The sequence below is a fragment of the Echeneis naucrates genome, chromosome 13 (genome assembly GCF_900963305.1).
Source record: "Echeneis naucrates chromosome 13, fEcheNa1.1, whole genome shotgun sequence".
Lineage (NCBI taxonomy): Eukaryota > Metazoa > Chordata > Actinopteri > Carangiformes > Echeneidae > Echeneis > Echeneis naucrates.
Genome location: NC_042523.1, coordinates 3,669,268 through 3,685,318, shown reverse-complemented (window position 1 = coordinate 3,685,318; position 16,051 = coordinate 3,669,268).

Genomic DNA, 16,051 nt, shown 5'->3' with positions numbered 1-16,051 from the left:
GACCCCAGAGGAACACCAATAAAGGTAAAATATGTACAGCCAGTTGAAGAGTGTCATCATGATAATTTTATGCTTTATCAGTTATCTCCCTCAAATTAAGAAAAATCATGAAATGTGAAAAAAAGTCCACTGCAATTTTTTGAATGATAGAAATGGAATTGGGTCGTATTGACCCCAAGGTGGATAGGAGGGTTAAACCAAAGCATGAAGGGTAACAAGATCACGCCAATAATATTATTTTCAAAAGCTTCCAACAATGACACATTAACACAACTGCCTGCGACAGGAGTCCCTCACACTTCTCTCTAAAGAGTGCAACAAGCAGCAGATTTACACTTACTATACTGGATCACACTTTTCTTTATTCTTGTATTTCACCAGGAGGTGTTCTACCTTACCTGCAGCTTCCTCTTTTCCTTACAGTGGCTGCCCCATTTTTTTTTCAGGGTGCCGATATCTGCAAGCAACTTGAAATGGCTCTACAGTTCTTCTGGTGTGAGAAAATATATCCAGTCATTCTTTGGCTCAGCAATCAAATAGATGTGTCGGTGCAGATGGTCTTTCTTTGTAGGAAGCAGGTTTCCTTCATTAACTGAGTCAGATGTTCTCTCACTGCACCAGCTGCTTCCTCTGTGTTGTACAGGTCTTTCATTTCTCTCTGCTCTCTCTTTTAGACTCTCCAGTTTTGTTTGGTGGATGTTCAGGCTGCCGCCCTTGTCTGGAACAGAGCACTTACGTGGTTAACGTGTTCCACTCTCGTTTTTGGTTGAGACAACACAGAGCCAATGCATATTGCAGGTTCGTATCTCATCACGTCAACAAAACTTTTGGGAAGCTGGCTTACAGCCATCTTGGCCACTGTCAGACACTGAGATTTTGATGGATTTAATTCTGTCAGCCTCATTTCATCAACAAAGATTTGTACAATTTCCCTGTGGCCCTTAGCAGATGGGCATTTCTCCTTTGCGATGACAGTTGTGATACCAACAGGCATTCTGTTTCAGGGAACATTGATATTTTCAGGGCAGGCACTTAAAATCCACAGGCATTTTGGAGCTATCACTGCTTGGCTGACTAATAGTAATGCTTAAAGCACATTCAGATAATGAAGGATCTTCTGTAGTGCTACTGAAGACAATGCCACAGTCAGTGTCAAACATGTTGTTTTGTCAACAACAAAAAAAAAAAAAAAAAATCTTGTCATGGCATATCATAAAGAGATTGTTTGAATTATTTAAAGAGGGGTTATATATGGTAATTATCCATAGTCAGTGTATTACCTACAGCAGATGGGAAGCCTCCAGTTTTGAGAAGCTGCAGCTTACTAGCGTAGAGTGCTAAGGAGTGTATCGCTATGGAAAGGGACAAAAGGTAAACATATTGTAGCCCCCTTAAAGAAGGCCTCAAAAGAACCTTTTCCAAGGGGAAACCAGAATTATATAATCACACACTCACTTAAACAATTTTAGCTCACAGAACACATGAGTTGCTGGCCTACTCATGTCTCAACTGATTAGGTTTGTGTGTGTCGTCGTGTGACTTTGTCATGAAGAGGCTCTCCATTACTGATAATCCTTAGCACTATTTTGCACACCTTGTTTATATTTGCACATATATTCAACCTTGTTTGATTTATTATTTGCACAGTTTGCACATTAACAAGGCAGTCGTTTGTTTACAACGCATTTTAGCCAACATTTTTGAGTCTTCCTGATCATGTCTAGCACCTGGGGAAGAGAAGCAAAGGAAGTGCAATAGCACTAAGAGCAAAATGACTGAGTCCAATATAGGTAATAAGTGCAACATAATACTTATGAATACTTATCTCTCTGTCTTGCAGTGTCCAGGCAAAACAGTCCAAAATGCATCTGATAATCTATTAGAAACCTAGTAAGGATAACTTTTGTTGCAACATGAAACATTTTCCTAGATATATTACTTACCTGAATGGTGTTTCCGGGGAATGTAAATAAATAGTATTTTTATTGCTAGAGGAGCGGTGTTAATGGCGAACTGTTTAATGACCCCCTTTGCTATAGCAGTCCAAGCTGATTACCTCCAGCTGAGTATGAAAGGCTGCCACACAGAAAAAACAGGGGTTGGTAATGAGGTGGATGGACATCATGCTGGTGCTGCAGATCCTTTTTCTTCTGATGTCAGTTTTGTCACTCTATCTGATGGGGAATGAAGACACTTATGACTGCATTGCTCCCTTTGAACAAGTGAAGAATGTACTCAGTTTGTCTCACAAATGAGCAAAGAACACAACTGAATATATCTCCAACAACAGCACATATATAAATGCAGATAATTTTCATTAATTCCCTTTCCAGGTCACAGGGAGTGCTGGAGCCAATCCCAACTCACATTGGGCAATGAGGGGGGGTACACTCTAGACAGCTTGCTAGTCCATTGCAGGGCCAACACACAGAAACAGGCAGAGACAAACAACAACTTACACTCACACTCAGACCTACAGACAATTTAGAATTACCTGTTAACCCAAACATACATGTCTTTGGAAAGTGGGAGGAAACCCACAAAAAAGGGCCCCAAGTCCGAAAATCAAACCCATTACCTTCTTGCTGTGAGGCAACAGCGCGAACGACTAGTCCACATTAGCACTGGCCTCTTGTTTCTTGATTCCTGATTTTGTCAGTGGAATAAAACAAATGTTCTTGTGTTGGAGTCTAGTTCCCCGCAGAGAAAAATATGCTGAACATTATTAATGTTTGACCTGTTGTGGGAAAAAATGTTGCCAAGCATCAGATACACTCTCAGTACCTTCTGTCCGTGCCATTCGTCCTCAAACACATCATGTTCTGAGAGGCAGGAATGGGCCTTTTCATACCACTTTTGGAATGCTTCTGATTCAAAGGAAGAAGGGTTTTCTTTATTGGTACATTACTTTCTTGATTCATTTGTACTAAGATAAAGGGAAGAGGTTCAACAAAATTAAAGCTGTTTTTCAGTGATTGCAATGCTGATGTTATTTATAAACATTGTTGCTTTCTTTCAAGATATCATCTTTTGTGAGATACATTTGTAATAAGCAATTCTGGGACTCCAAGCAAAGAATATTTGACTCCTTTTGAGTCTGACAAGAGAGGTTAGTCAGCAACATCATAAATGTCTTTGACATCTTTAACAGCAAGAACTTTTGATGCTGGTAAAAGCTTGGCTTAGCCTGAAGTTTTCAATAAAAGCAAGAGAAGTTCTTAGGAAAAAGGTCTTCATCTCTACAATCATCCTTTTTGGCTGTTCATCATTTTTGCTGAAAGCAGTGGAGAGCTGGCTCAAAGGGTGGGCTGGGATTTCAAACTGTGCTTCTTGGAGTGGGTGTTAAAACGCTGCCATGCGTTCAGCTGAACTGGGAAATGCATATGTAGATCTTACACTAAATGATTGATCACAACCCCTGAAAGGGCACATTGTTTTCTCTCCCTCTATCACTTTATATTGATGCTCAGTAACTAAAGAAATCCTTCGGATTTCTACACATAACTTGACAAAATTCAATCTATAAAGCAAGTGTTGTGCTGATTACAATTAGGCACACCGCAGGTAAAAGGGAGGTTTGGTGCAGTGCCATTTCATATGTTGAATAAAACCCTTTAAAGTTTCACTCTGGTTGGAACACTGTCCAAAAAAACCCACCAACAAAAAAGCAACAGGTAGCGCTTCACCCAATAAAATTGATTGTGCCATTAACTGTTGCCGTGACTATAACATGAACGATCATGTTTTGCTGTCCAAAGTCCAAATTTACAGAATACAGCAAGGATCAATATTCACACTAAGCCCCTAAACCAAGATAGAGCTATTTTGGTTTAACATTATTTCAGGTTTGTCTTTCTGTCAGTCTCTCCTGTGTGAGTACATGTGCTGCACCAATGTGTCATTGACTTCCTGGTCTTAGAGTATTTAGTATTGATTCCCCTCATTTGGGGAAACGCAACGGCAAAGTGGTTAGCGCTGTTGCCTCACAACAAGAAGGTAGTGGGAGTTTGCATGCTCTACCTGTGCTTGCCTGGGTTTCCTCCAGGTACTCCGGTTTCCTCCCACAGTCCAAAGACAATATGTTTGGGTTAACTGGTGTATCTTAATTGTCCATAGGTCTGAGTGTGGGTGTTTGTCTTTGTGTGTTGGACCTGTGATGGATTGGTGACCCGTGACCCAGAAACAGAAAAACGGTGGAAGATGAATGAATTTATCCACTCATTTTGGCACTTCCTCTTTTATCTTGTGCCAGCATTCTAGCCATTTTCCTTGTGTTACCTCATTGCTTTCAATGTTTTCTTTTTCCTCTTTAATGAAAGGGACTGTTCATTTGCCTCCTGTATTTGAGTCATGCATTTTGGCACTTCAACTGTGGTTCAGTGTTGCAGCATTTGTGGTTGTACAACGCAAAGGCAAACGTTTTTTTTCCTGATAATTTCACAGCAGTTCATTTCGAGGCACAAATAAACTAACCCACACACCCAGATTATAGCACGCTCCTGATTGTGCCAGAATGTAGCCTAATTCTATGTAATGGTAAATGGCTTTAGTTTTGCTAATGTTTTCTAAAAAAGGGGGCTGAACTCCTGCTGAACTCCCAAATATGTTGGGTTAAGGTTAAGAGGTGACTGAACACTAGCCCGGTAAATGAAATATCAATACAGTCTGTTACGAACTGTACACAACACAAATGGATGCTCCCCTCTTTCCCCAATTCCCAAGGATGGCCATGGCACACAGTTTCAGACCAACAAAAGATCACTTATTTGACACTTGAAGAAAAATTGTAGCAATTAGCATCGGGCTGAGCGTGGCCCTAAACAAGAAACAAAAACAATCTGTGTATCAAAACTAACTTGCCTATCCAAAAGTAAAGAAAATTAAATGCAGGTCTCTAATCTGGCTCCCTAAAAATCAAACAAAGCAAAAGGCGCTACCTACCCCTACGGCTACCTGGTCAGCTGGACAACAAAGCCTGGTGCAGCTGGGAGTAGAGCTAAGAGAACAGTTCAAGCAGCGGCCATTTTATACCAGCTCCCGCAATCTCCATTCGCCATTCAGCAGCCAGCACCTCAGGAGAGAAACACTAGGGTGGTAGCCCAGCACCATCCTCAGGCAGGGAGGAACAACAGGACAGCAGAACAGCAGAATCACAAATACATTATGACCCAGGGTCATATCAAGTTACCGACACAAATAATACAAACTTCTCACTAAAGAATGGACTTTGTGATCTCATGACAGCATCAAGGCGGCCTGCAGTCTGTCTGGTTGCTGCTTAGTTTAAACAGCTTTGTGCAATATGGTGCAATTACAGTGCTTAACTATGATAATAATCTTTTTTAATCAGAAGCAGAGATACGTTACTGTGGGAAAAAGGCTATTAGTATTCTAGACCCACGATGCTCTGTGATGTGCTGTTGAACTTTGTAAAACTTGCAATAGATTATTGGACACTCGTGCTGTAGAATCTACAGCAATTTGTTACAGTTGTTCCACTGCTGCAGAACAGAACTTTTGGGAGGAAAGTCGTGAAGATCAGTTGGGCCTGTAAAAGGTGTGGGAGGCGAATGTTGCTTATCCTATTCCTCGCTGCTCTTTTCCCCAGAGGGAGCCGTTATAAAGGCGAGCTGTTGAAATCCCAGTCGACGCCCCTCACTCTAACCACTTTGTTGGAAACTTCAGGGGTTGTATGACACTGTGACTACAGCCCAGGCTGACATGCTTTTCAAGCTGAAAACCAAACACAAATTACAAAAGAAATGTTGACGCTGTGATCGTCCGTAGCTTTTGACACACACACACGTGCCCAGGTCCGATGGGAGGCAGTAGTCTAGCTGTCCATTTGTGAATGAAAAAAACAAAACAAAACAAAAACGCACTGGTTGGTTTATTAAGACAACACTGTATCGACAGAAAAAAAACATGAACCAAGGAAAGCGCAAACACTTCAAATATGTTTGAGTTTAGGGGAATGTGAGTGTCCTTGCCCCAATCTTGCAATTACCTGCTAAGATGTCTCTCTGGTCAGTTCTGGAAAACCTCTCTGATGGCAGAGAGCTTCTCTCCAACCATTTAGAGATGTAGTCTGAGTGTTTGTGTGTGTGTGTGTGTGTGTGTGTGTGTGTGTGTTTGTGTGTGTGTGAGGGCAGACAAAATTGATGTTTCTCGAGGGATTAGCTCTCTCTCTTTCTGGCAAGTTGGGTGTGTGCCAGCCGTGATTGTTTTTTCTTCCACCTCTCTTCATCATAATAACACCATGATTGTGGCATCTCAAACACGCATATGTTCTGTTTCATCAGTTGTGTTTCCTAGTCTTTAACTTCATACACACACCTGTCCACTTCTTCACTGTTTAGCATGTCTTTCCCAACTCTATGCTTTTTAATTTGTGTCATTTTGTCAGTTTAATTCTGTCTCATCATCACCCATTTTCCCTTTCAACCATAATTTTTTTGCCACTCAGTTTTAGCTTTTTTTGCTTGCCTCCTTTTGTCTCCCTATCCTCATTGCCGCTTTGCTCAATAAATGTCACCCTACGTATCTTTTTCTCTTGGTTTAGTCATACCGTCTCTCCTCTCTTCCTTTTTGCTCTTCTTCCTCCGTTTTTCTTCCTTCTCATAGTTTTGTCTGTTTGTTTTCTCTGCAACCTGAGGTCTTCTGCCAAACAATGCAAGAATTTAACATTTTGGTTTTAGGCTCATGCTTATATCGTCTGTCGAAAAACATTTGTCTAATAACTCTTGCTCCTACTCCGCTCATTACTTTCTAACTGACTTGATTTCCCCTCTTCTTAACATCCTCTTTGCCTTCATCTCTTTTCCCCCATCACCATTTTATCTTCAGCTCTTTCTTTCCTTTGAACGTTCTGGTTTTCAACAGCATCATCTTCGTTCCTCATAAGTTTTTAAATTCAGCTATTTATTCTCTTCTCCTCTCCTCTTTACTCCTCTCTCTTACCTCCATCTCTCCTCTTAACTTCTGTGCCTTTGCCACCTGGAGCAGTGAGTCCTCGTGCTCAATCTCAAAGGGTCGTTTAATAGCAAGGTTATTCATTAAGAAGCTGATTGTGGTATGGAAGACTGATTGATTGTGCTGTTAACGTGTCGTTTATTGGCCCTGAGCGCATTTTCCTCTGTCTGGCTCTTTATCTATCCTTTGACAACTTTTAACAATGGATATGAACAAGTTAATTATAGTTTTACTGCCTTGCTTCAGGAAATACATTGGTTTGAATGAAGAGGAAAATTTCTGGATGTCACATTCGGTTCCAGCTCCTCGATGTCTTCCTGGTCTTCGTATTTGTTCCCTCCTGTGTGATCACCTGCCCTGTCCTAGTGTTGTTACATGTGTGTCTTATTGTCTTCCCTTGTCTCATATATATTGGCCCTTTCCTGGTATTGCCTGCCAGTTTGTCTTTGCTTACATCAGTAACAAGCTTTTCAGCTATTTCTTCGTTTGCTGTGTTTTTGACAAGACTCTCATTGAACTAGTCCTTTTGCCTGACATCTTGTATTTGTTTGCTTGATCAGCTTGGCGACTCATGTAGGAACCAATACCTTGTCTCCGAGCTCTGCACAAGAGTCCCACTTTGTTGGTTTCCATCATCTTTGTGCTACATTTTTATGAGCTGGCCAAACTCCACACTAGTGGCAGACTGACCTGATCAAAGTGATTCATGTAGAATCCAAAAGGAGGAGCAACTCACCATTCTTTAACATGAATTGAAATACATTTCTGCCGTGGTTGAGCAGATAAACCAGTTTCTACACCTCAACAAATCAAAACGTTTTTCTTTGGCTTCCGGAGACTGCTGTGTCTTCCTCACCGAGCATGGACTGCATTTCAAGCGTCAAGCTGTAGTATCCCCTACGGTGGCCGGTAAGTGTGAAACAAATTTACAAGTGACAGAACACTTTGACAAATCCCAAAACAAATTTACAAACAACAGAATCTTACGGAAGGGGAATGTACCAAATGCAGGAAGTGATCCAGAAGAAGATTGAATGTGAGGTCAAAAAGTTTGTATTGGTTTGTATGGCGGAAAAACTTTGCAGAGTGAAAGTTTATGGCACGCATGGAGTAAATGATGTTTTACCCATTTTGTGGAAACAACTTGAGCCAATTAACGCAGTTCTGTTTTTCGTGCGGACGATCTCTAGAATGTTAATAAACCAGACGGAAGGACCAGATACCCTGCATTGTTGCGTACAATAATGAGGGCCACTTGTACAATGTAATTGTGGACATGATATCAAGTTTACACGGTGTAAACATCAGCTTGCGGACTCTTAAAAGTAAAGTCAGTCAAGCCAAGTTTTATCGCAGAAAGGATTGTTCCTCTCCAAACGCCATAATTAATTCCATCATGATGACTACTACTTTGGGGTGTCCAGCCACATGTATGGCTCATCCACGAATAATCAGCGTATTGAATCCTGGTGGGCCATATTTAGAAGGGGAAGGTAAGTGGCCTTCATTAAGTAATTTTATTATGACTAACCTTTGATTTGATTTTTATGTTTATGTTCTATTGCATATTAACTCCTCTAAACGTATAAACATGTTAATTTCAATTAATTAGATTTTTATAATGGAGTGCCACTACTATTAAAATATATATATATATATATATATATATATATTTTTTTTTTTTACGATTATATGCATTTCCATAGGTCTCAGTTCTGGATGGAGTTATTTGCAGACCTCCAAGATGCTGGATACTTCAACGGGAGCCATGAGCATCAGTGCCTTCTGAGATTTTGCTATGGTGATGTTGTTCAGAAGGACTTGGATGAGTGTGTGAGACTGTGGAACAGCCACAGGATTCGCATTTCCAGAACAGCGCCATGCCCAGGAGGGGTGCCAGATGAACTGTACTACTTACCACACAGGCAATACATTGGTGATAGATTGATATTTCCATGTCTGTTTTATTTTTTTGCTTAAATGTAAATAAATGCTATTTATTCTATTTAACATAGATTTGGACTCAGAGACTGTGGATTTGAGATTGAACGAGCTGATTTGGATGCTGTTCCAGAGGCGAGCCTGTCAATAGCTCCACATGGAGACTCAAACATGCAGGAGGACTTGGACTTTGTTATGGAGCACAAACTACAGAAGCCAGAGAACTGGGAGTCTGCAACAGAACTGTACATGAAGCTAAAAGAAATTGCTCAGATGTAAGTCATTGAGAAAGGGAATTTTCCCTTCACACATGATCAAGTGCTTGCTCATTGGGGTTTGTCCTATTTTCTTTTTTTTAGAATGATCTTTTTTGAATATACATGTCAAGAGCCATGAGATGACTGTGCTTGGTACTAGACAAATAAAACGGAATTGAATCAAATATTGCCATGACTGAAAAACATGCAATTTTTCTGTTTTAAAATAGTTTGAAAAAAACTCAAATGACCAATCTATCAGGTGTAATCAGAAGGCAATATCTGCATTTTTTTAATTGTTTGTAAACATAACATTTGCGTTCCCATTGTTTAATTTCTTCAGATGAACAGGTACCAGAATAATTTGGAAACATCACAAGGAAAAGTGAATGACAAACTATGAAATCTGATGTGGAGTGGTGGAACACTGCAGTCTTTGTCTGAACACCAAGTGTCACAGCTTAATTTTTTCTGAGTTTGAAATCAATTGATCAAAAGTATAGCAAAGTAATGAGTATTATATTTTTGTAAGTATAGAAAACAAAACTTCTTGAAATACTTATGTCTAAAATTTAACGGTGAAAATCTTAACTGTGAGAAAAAAAAAAAAAAACACGGTCACATCTCTTTACATTATAAAAACACATTTGACAACAAAGAACAAGCCACCTTCTCGGAGTCTGGTCTCGAGGGGTGATCCAGTCACACGGCTTATAAGCAGCCAAATCCTGGGGAATTTTAAATTCCAAAGTCCATGTGTGACTTAAACACAGTGTATGAATCTAGGAGTGGTAATTGCTTTGCAACTGGGAGTCATCCAGGAACTCTATTCTTGGCAATGCTTCCAATGCAATCCAGACGGGGGAGATGAAGTCAGCCCAGTTGCAAACATCAAAACATCCTCCAGAGACACAGCAGCCTGACCTTCTGCAAAGAAAAAAAGAAAAACGTTCAGTTACATCTTGGCAATGTATTTTCTCAACAAATTATAAAAAAAAAAAAAAAAAAAAAAAAAAATGTGATTTACAAAAAAAGCGCATGTCAGCAACTTTAAACAGCTTCCATTATTGTTCCATTACCACATACAGTATCAATGGTGAAAGGTTATCAGGGTGTCTAATTGTAATAGTAAATGCCAAATAATCAAGATTTGGTTCTTAGACTTAATGCTTGAAACCAAATGCATATCCTATCAATAAATAAAGAAAAAAAAAACATAATCAAAGTACAAAATTTAAAAATTAATGTACCACAGTGTCAGCCGCATTGAATTCAGCTGTGCTCCTAGATGTGATGCCAATTTCAGAATCTGATGAGTCTGATGTATCAACTTCTGCAGTAAAAACAAAAAATTCAACACATTATTAATTATGCTACATTAGAGTAAATAAATATGTCAAAATATCGAATTAAGAGCTCCACAAACCTCTAAAGTGTGCTTCTAGGAAAACGTATGGTCCTTCATCCATGTTCCTGTTAAGTGTTGTCATTTTTTTGGACAGCTTGCTTCAGTAGATCAGGTGCTGCTACCTCCGGATCTGTATATAATGGGAGTGTTTTCCTTCTCTGAGTTTTTCAATCAGTTCCATGTGGCACCATCAATCCATGTTAATCTGGTAAAATAACAAAAAGATATAATTAATTTCACACACACACGAACACGTATTTTCTTACATATTTTTACAGATATATCCACACACGCACCTGGACCTGTTTCCTTTCCTGTTTATATCTTCCTTTCGGCCTACAATTAAAAGACTGGCGTTCTTTTGACTTTGACTTTCGGTACTCTGTGGATTGTTTATATGATGGGCATGTTTGTTCTGCTGGAATGAATGAGTCCCGTATCAAAATAGAAAGTTAGCAATAGCTAAATCAATCAGCAACAATTATGCATTTAGCATAACTGAAAGCCTAAAATAAAAAAATAAATAAAAACTAGCAACGCATACTAACTAAACACGTTGCTATTCCATGAAGGCAACGATTGGCTGCAAAATGAAACGGTGCACTTTAATTCACTGCATGTCTGACAGTGGCTTCAGGTAGTTAGCGCTATGCTACACTTAGCTTGTTTAGCATTTTCCGGCTGTTTATTAGATGTGTCCTGTGCGTCTGGTCTAGAGATCATCCGCACGAAAAACAGAACCGCGTTAATTGGCTCAAGTTGTTTCCACAAAACGGGCAAAACATCATTTACTCCATGCGTGCCATAAACTTTACTTTTTGACCTCACAGTCAATCTTCTTCTGGATCAATTCCTGCATTTGGTACATTCCAATTCCGTAAGATTCTGTCGTTTGTAAATTTGTCTTGTCCCTGGTAAAAGTGTTTTTCTCATGTAATTTTGTTAAATAAAATGTAAAAATGTTTCCCAACGTGTTCATTTGTTTCACGCTTTGTAAAAGTGTTTCACACTTTGTAATTTTGTTTTGCACTTACCGACCACTGTAATCCCCCACAGATTGAGAGAAAATCTCTCATCTGCCTGGCAGAGTGGAAGCCTGGGCAACGTCCGGATACGGCCGTGGAGTCGCCATCTGTAGTTCACAGTCCTTCAAGCAGATGTCTCAGCACATCAGGGCCGACAGACTGCCAGAGTCATTGTAGGGCTGTGTCAGCGTAAACAGAGAAATTTGGACGATGGCAGCGAAGAGTGATGATTCTCTGTTGTTAAGGGAAATGGAGAGGCTTCACCCTCCTCATCCTCATTCATCTTCCTGGTCACCAGAGGATGAACTCTCCTTCTTCTGAACCCATCTGACATTCACCTCAACTGACATCTCATCTACTTCTGGTTCTGGATCTCTCATTGCAGTCTTCCGCACTATCAGGGGAGCCCATGCAAATTGGCAGCACACAACTGACTCCAGAGGAAAGACAGCATCATTTTAAGCAGGTGAACTTATTTCTCTGTTCCCCTCACCCTTTTTCATAAGTAACTTTGTTCTCTCCCTGTTTTTGACTCTCTCAGAAGTTGTTAATAGATTCTGGTGTGCTGATGCCAGGGACCTCTCACTCAGCCTCTTGAAGCCACTGGTGGCAAATAACTTGCATCTAACCAGCTAACGCTTATGTTCTGACACTTGTTCTGAAACCGTCAAGTGCTATTTGTTTGGCTTAATCCAAAAAAAAAAAAAACCACCCTCATTTAAGTCTTACAATACTTGCTGAGATCAGCACTGAGGCCCAGGCACACCCTTCAGACTCGCCACACCATGTTTGACCTCAGGATATACACTTTCCCGCTGCTGAACTTGCAGGTCTGACAGTTGTAGTAGATGGGATATGCAAGAGGGACAAGTCAAACTACAGAGAGTCCAAATAGGCATGGGAACATCAGCATACACTGGACAGTCGTGGAGTCATGTGCTGTAACAATATTTACCCTGCTGGTGTAACAGCTCAACATTTGTAGACAAATGTAACCCTAACCCTTGTCTCACCCCTATATTTTCATTCCTCAGTGCCATTCATCTGGTCACACAGCCAATCTTAGTAACAAATACCCAGTATAATGACCTCCACTGCCACATAGTTTTTTTGCCATTCTTGACAAAAGACACCACTGCTTAATCGGTGCTGACTCCGTTTGTCCTTGACTGACTGTACATGCATGAATCCTGGAAATCGCTTAGCCTTCTGCCTCAGTGTCTTTAGTTCTTGTCTGCCTGTTTTATCTGTCCACACTGATTTCTCTTGAGGTTGCAATAAAGGTCATTACCAACTGTTCCTGTTGTACTATGAGCTTCAGCGTGGTAGCTGTTACGGTAATAGAATATCGTAGACTATGTGGAGTCCAGAGGAAGGCAATAAGATCCACCAAACAAAGTTATTGTATCATCACACGGGAAAACCTTGACCTATGCAGATTGAAGCGACTAGTCCTTTTCTCTTCCCTTCAGAATGATATGTCTGGGCTACAGCTATAGTGCCATAGTGATTTGGGGAAAATATGTAATGACAATTTTTGCTGAAGATATTGTGACAGTGATTTGATTTGCAAAATTATCCTGTTTAAATAACTGGTGAAGGTTTGTTGTATTTCCTTGTTGTGATGTAACTCTGTGATGTGACTCCCAGATATTTCTCCATCAAACCTCAGATAACTGAATTCTGAAGTTGATGTTATGGCAGCGTGTCTCAGACGTGAGGAGGGATTTCTGAAATAGTAATCTTATCTGCTTTACTGAGACATGTCTCCACGTGGATAGCACAGTCAGCGGGTTTGATGGACAAACAGTTCATTGGTGGAACACGATGCATCTTATTAGAAACTATGCACTCAATTCAAAGTGCATGAAAACCTGTGAATCCTTTGGACTGTGCTCGTGGAGGTGTGCTCACTCTATTGCTTAGTATGATTGTGTTACAGGTCCCGGGCAGAGTACCTGTATGCAGATAAGTTTTCAATCAACAGAAAGCCGTTGGCTTGTGCTTAGTCCAGCTTCGCTCAGCGGAATGTATTTATTACAAAACAAAATATCTCTTTTCTCTTCTCTTTTCTATTTTGCTTTCCCCATATTCCTGTCATATTACAGTACAACATTTGTGATATTAGAGACAACTCAAAATACATGTTCATACAATAATTATCACTAGTTTACTATATTTTCATTCAGTTACTTAACTGGGATATCATTAGCTCTGAGCTATTAAAATAATACTATAAAGCATAAAATGTCTGAGCCAAATCAGTATATAACTTTCACAGTAGTAACTGTTGATTTAAAATAAATGCTTGAGCTGAAGACTTCACTATCACTATTAACAAAAATGTAATATCTTTTATAACCATATTCAATGTATTCAAAAATGTAACAACATTGTGCTCTAAGTATTTATGAACTGACAAAGACATGAGCTGGAGCCAGAAAGACAGTATGGTCACAACGGAAAAAGACAAAATTAACAGGAAGTATCCAGCGACGCCATTTTGGGTCATTGGCAATACACACAGAGCTAAATTTTTTTTCCACTCACTCGGTAACTACTAAAACACCCTCAGTTCCCTCAAAACTCGACACAGCACTGCATTTAAATGCACGAAACAAATGTAGACAATCACGATCAGTGTTTCAAACATTACCAACCTGTAAAACAATAAACCAGACAGAGAAATAATCAAGCCGTTGGCTTGTGCTTAGTCCACCTTTTCTCAGCGGAATGAGGAAGAAAACATTCCGAGAATGGAGAAGTAACCCGCCCTGTTGGTAGAACTGAGTAACTGTTTTTGTTTGTTTTCTTCTTGTAACAAGAGGTAACAGTTGACCATTTTTGGTCCTAGATTTTCAAAATAAAACAACACACTACATAAAATGTGACCTATATTTAATGAGCGTCACAATTGTCTTACAAGATAGAAAGCCATGTGTCAGACAGCTTTATTTTGAAAATCTTGTGTTCCATGTTGTTGTTTGCTGTTTACTTCCCCTCTTTGTTCTTTTCCCGCCATGAGTTGATTCCTAAATTGTTGTTACCTCCCGTGTGCTAAGCTCTCTCGCATTCCCAGTTGTTTGCTCCCAGTGTGCGACCGGACTGTTTTTTGATGTTTGATTTTCCTGCCTGTTTTGTTTGTCTGATCCTGCCAGCCTTTTTGTGTATGACCCACTGCCTCCATTTGGATTAAAAGCTCTTGCCCTACTGGACTCACTACCTCTGCCTCGCTTCCCCTTTTTGCACCTGGGTTCACTCTCATCAGCTCTGACACCATGCTTTTGCTCTGGGTCCAAATTTCTGCACAAAGTCATTTTTACATTGCAGCATTGTACATTTTGCTAATTGCAATGTCTGAAATCTGATTTTGGTTAAAATTTAAATGATCCTTCAGTGTTAGGCTGTCATGCTGACGTGGTTCCCTAATCCATTAACGTGAGGCCTAGGTCACTATGAATCAGCTAGAGGAAATTACCAAACACCTCAAGCATTATGACAACAATGGATTGAGCTTTTCATGATAAAGTTAAGGCTTATTGTCCACTCATCTAAATGTACAAATTTTGTTTTGTCTGTGGGGAAAAAAATAAAGTGAACCAAGGCCCCAATTTTAAAAACTCATTTGATTGTAAAGATTTGCATTTGCTTCTTCCAATGACCAAAACAGGATGACTGGGTGCACACAATTCCTCAAGTTTTAGGTTCCTTGATGGACTTCAGGGTTGTCATGGGTTTAGGCAGGATCCAAGAGCAGTATGACAGCAAGAGTGTAGATATTAAAGTCTTTATTCAAATCCTCACAGCAAATGAGAAACAATCCACAAGAATTTTCTCAAAGTTCAGAATTCAGATCGTGTCCCTGCCAGGATGTTAAAACAGTCCTCTGGAGTGACAGACAGTGACAATACCACTCAGCCACAGGCCAGGCTGGCTGAAGTGGAAGCAGGAACAGAGTCTCAAAACAAGTCTGATAAAGAGTGCTGGAGAGTGGCACATGACACAACAACAATCTGGCAGTGTCTGTGAGGACATGGGCTGGTAAAATACTGGCTGGCTGATGAGTGGAGAGGAGCTTCAGGTGGGGGGACCAGGGGCAGGAGACTGTGACTGATGAGCCAGGAGGTGAGTGAGTGTAGGCAGAGTGTGACATCGGTCCTACTTCCTGGATCATCTTCACGCCCGTTGCATCACCACGTCACTAAAGCTATGTTCACACTGCAGTTCAAAAGTGACCCAAATCAGATTTTTTTGCTCATATGTGACTCAGATCAGATTTTTTTTGACAGTTTGAACAGCACATGCAATCTGATCTTTTCAAATCAGATTCAGGTCACTTCCATATGTGGTACATGTCGGATGTTTTGCAATGCGACCTCATCGTGAAGAGCCAGGTTGGAATTAATGTGACTTTGACATCACTTGAAAGCGGCCATTGTCTTAATACT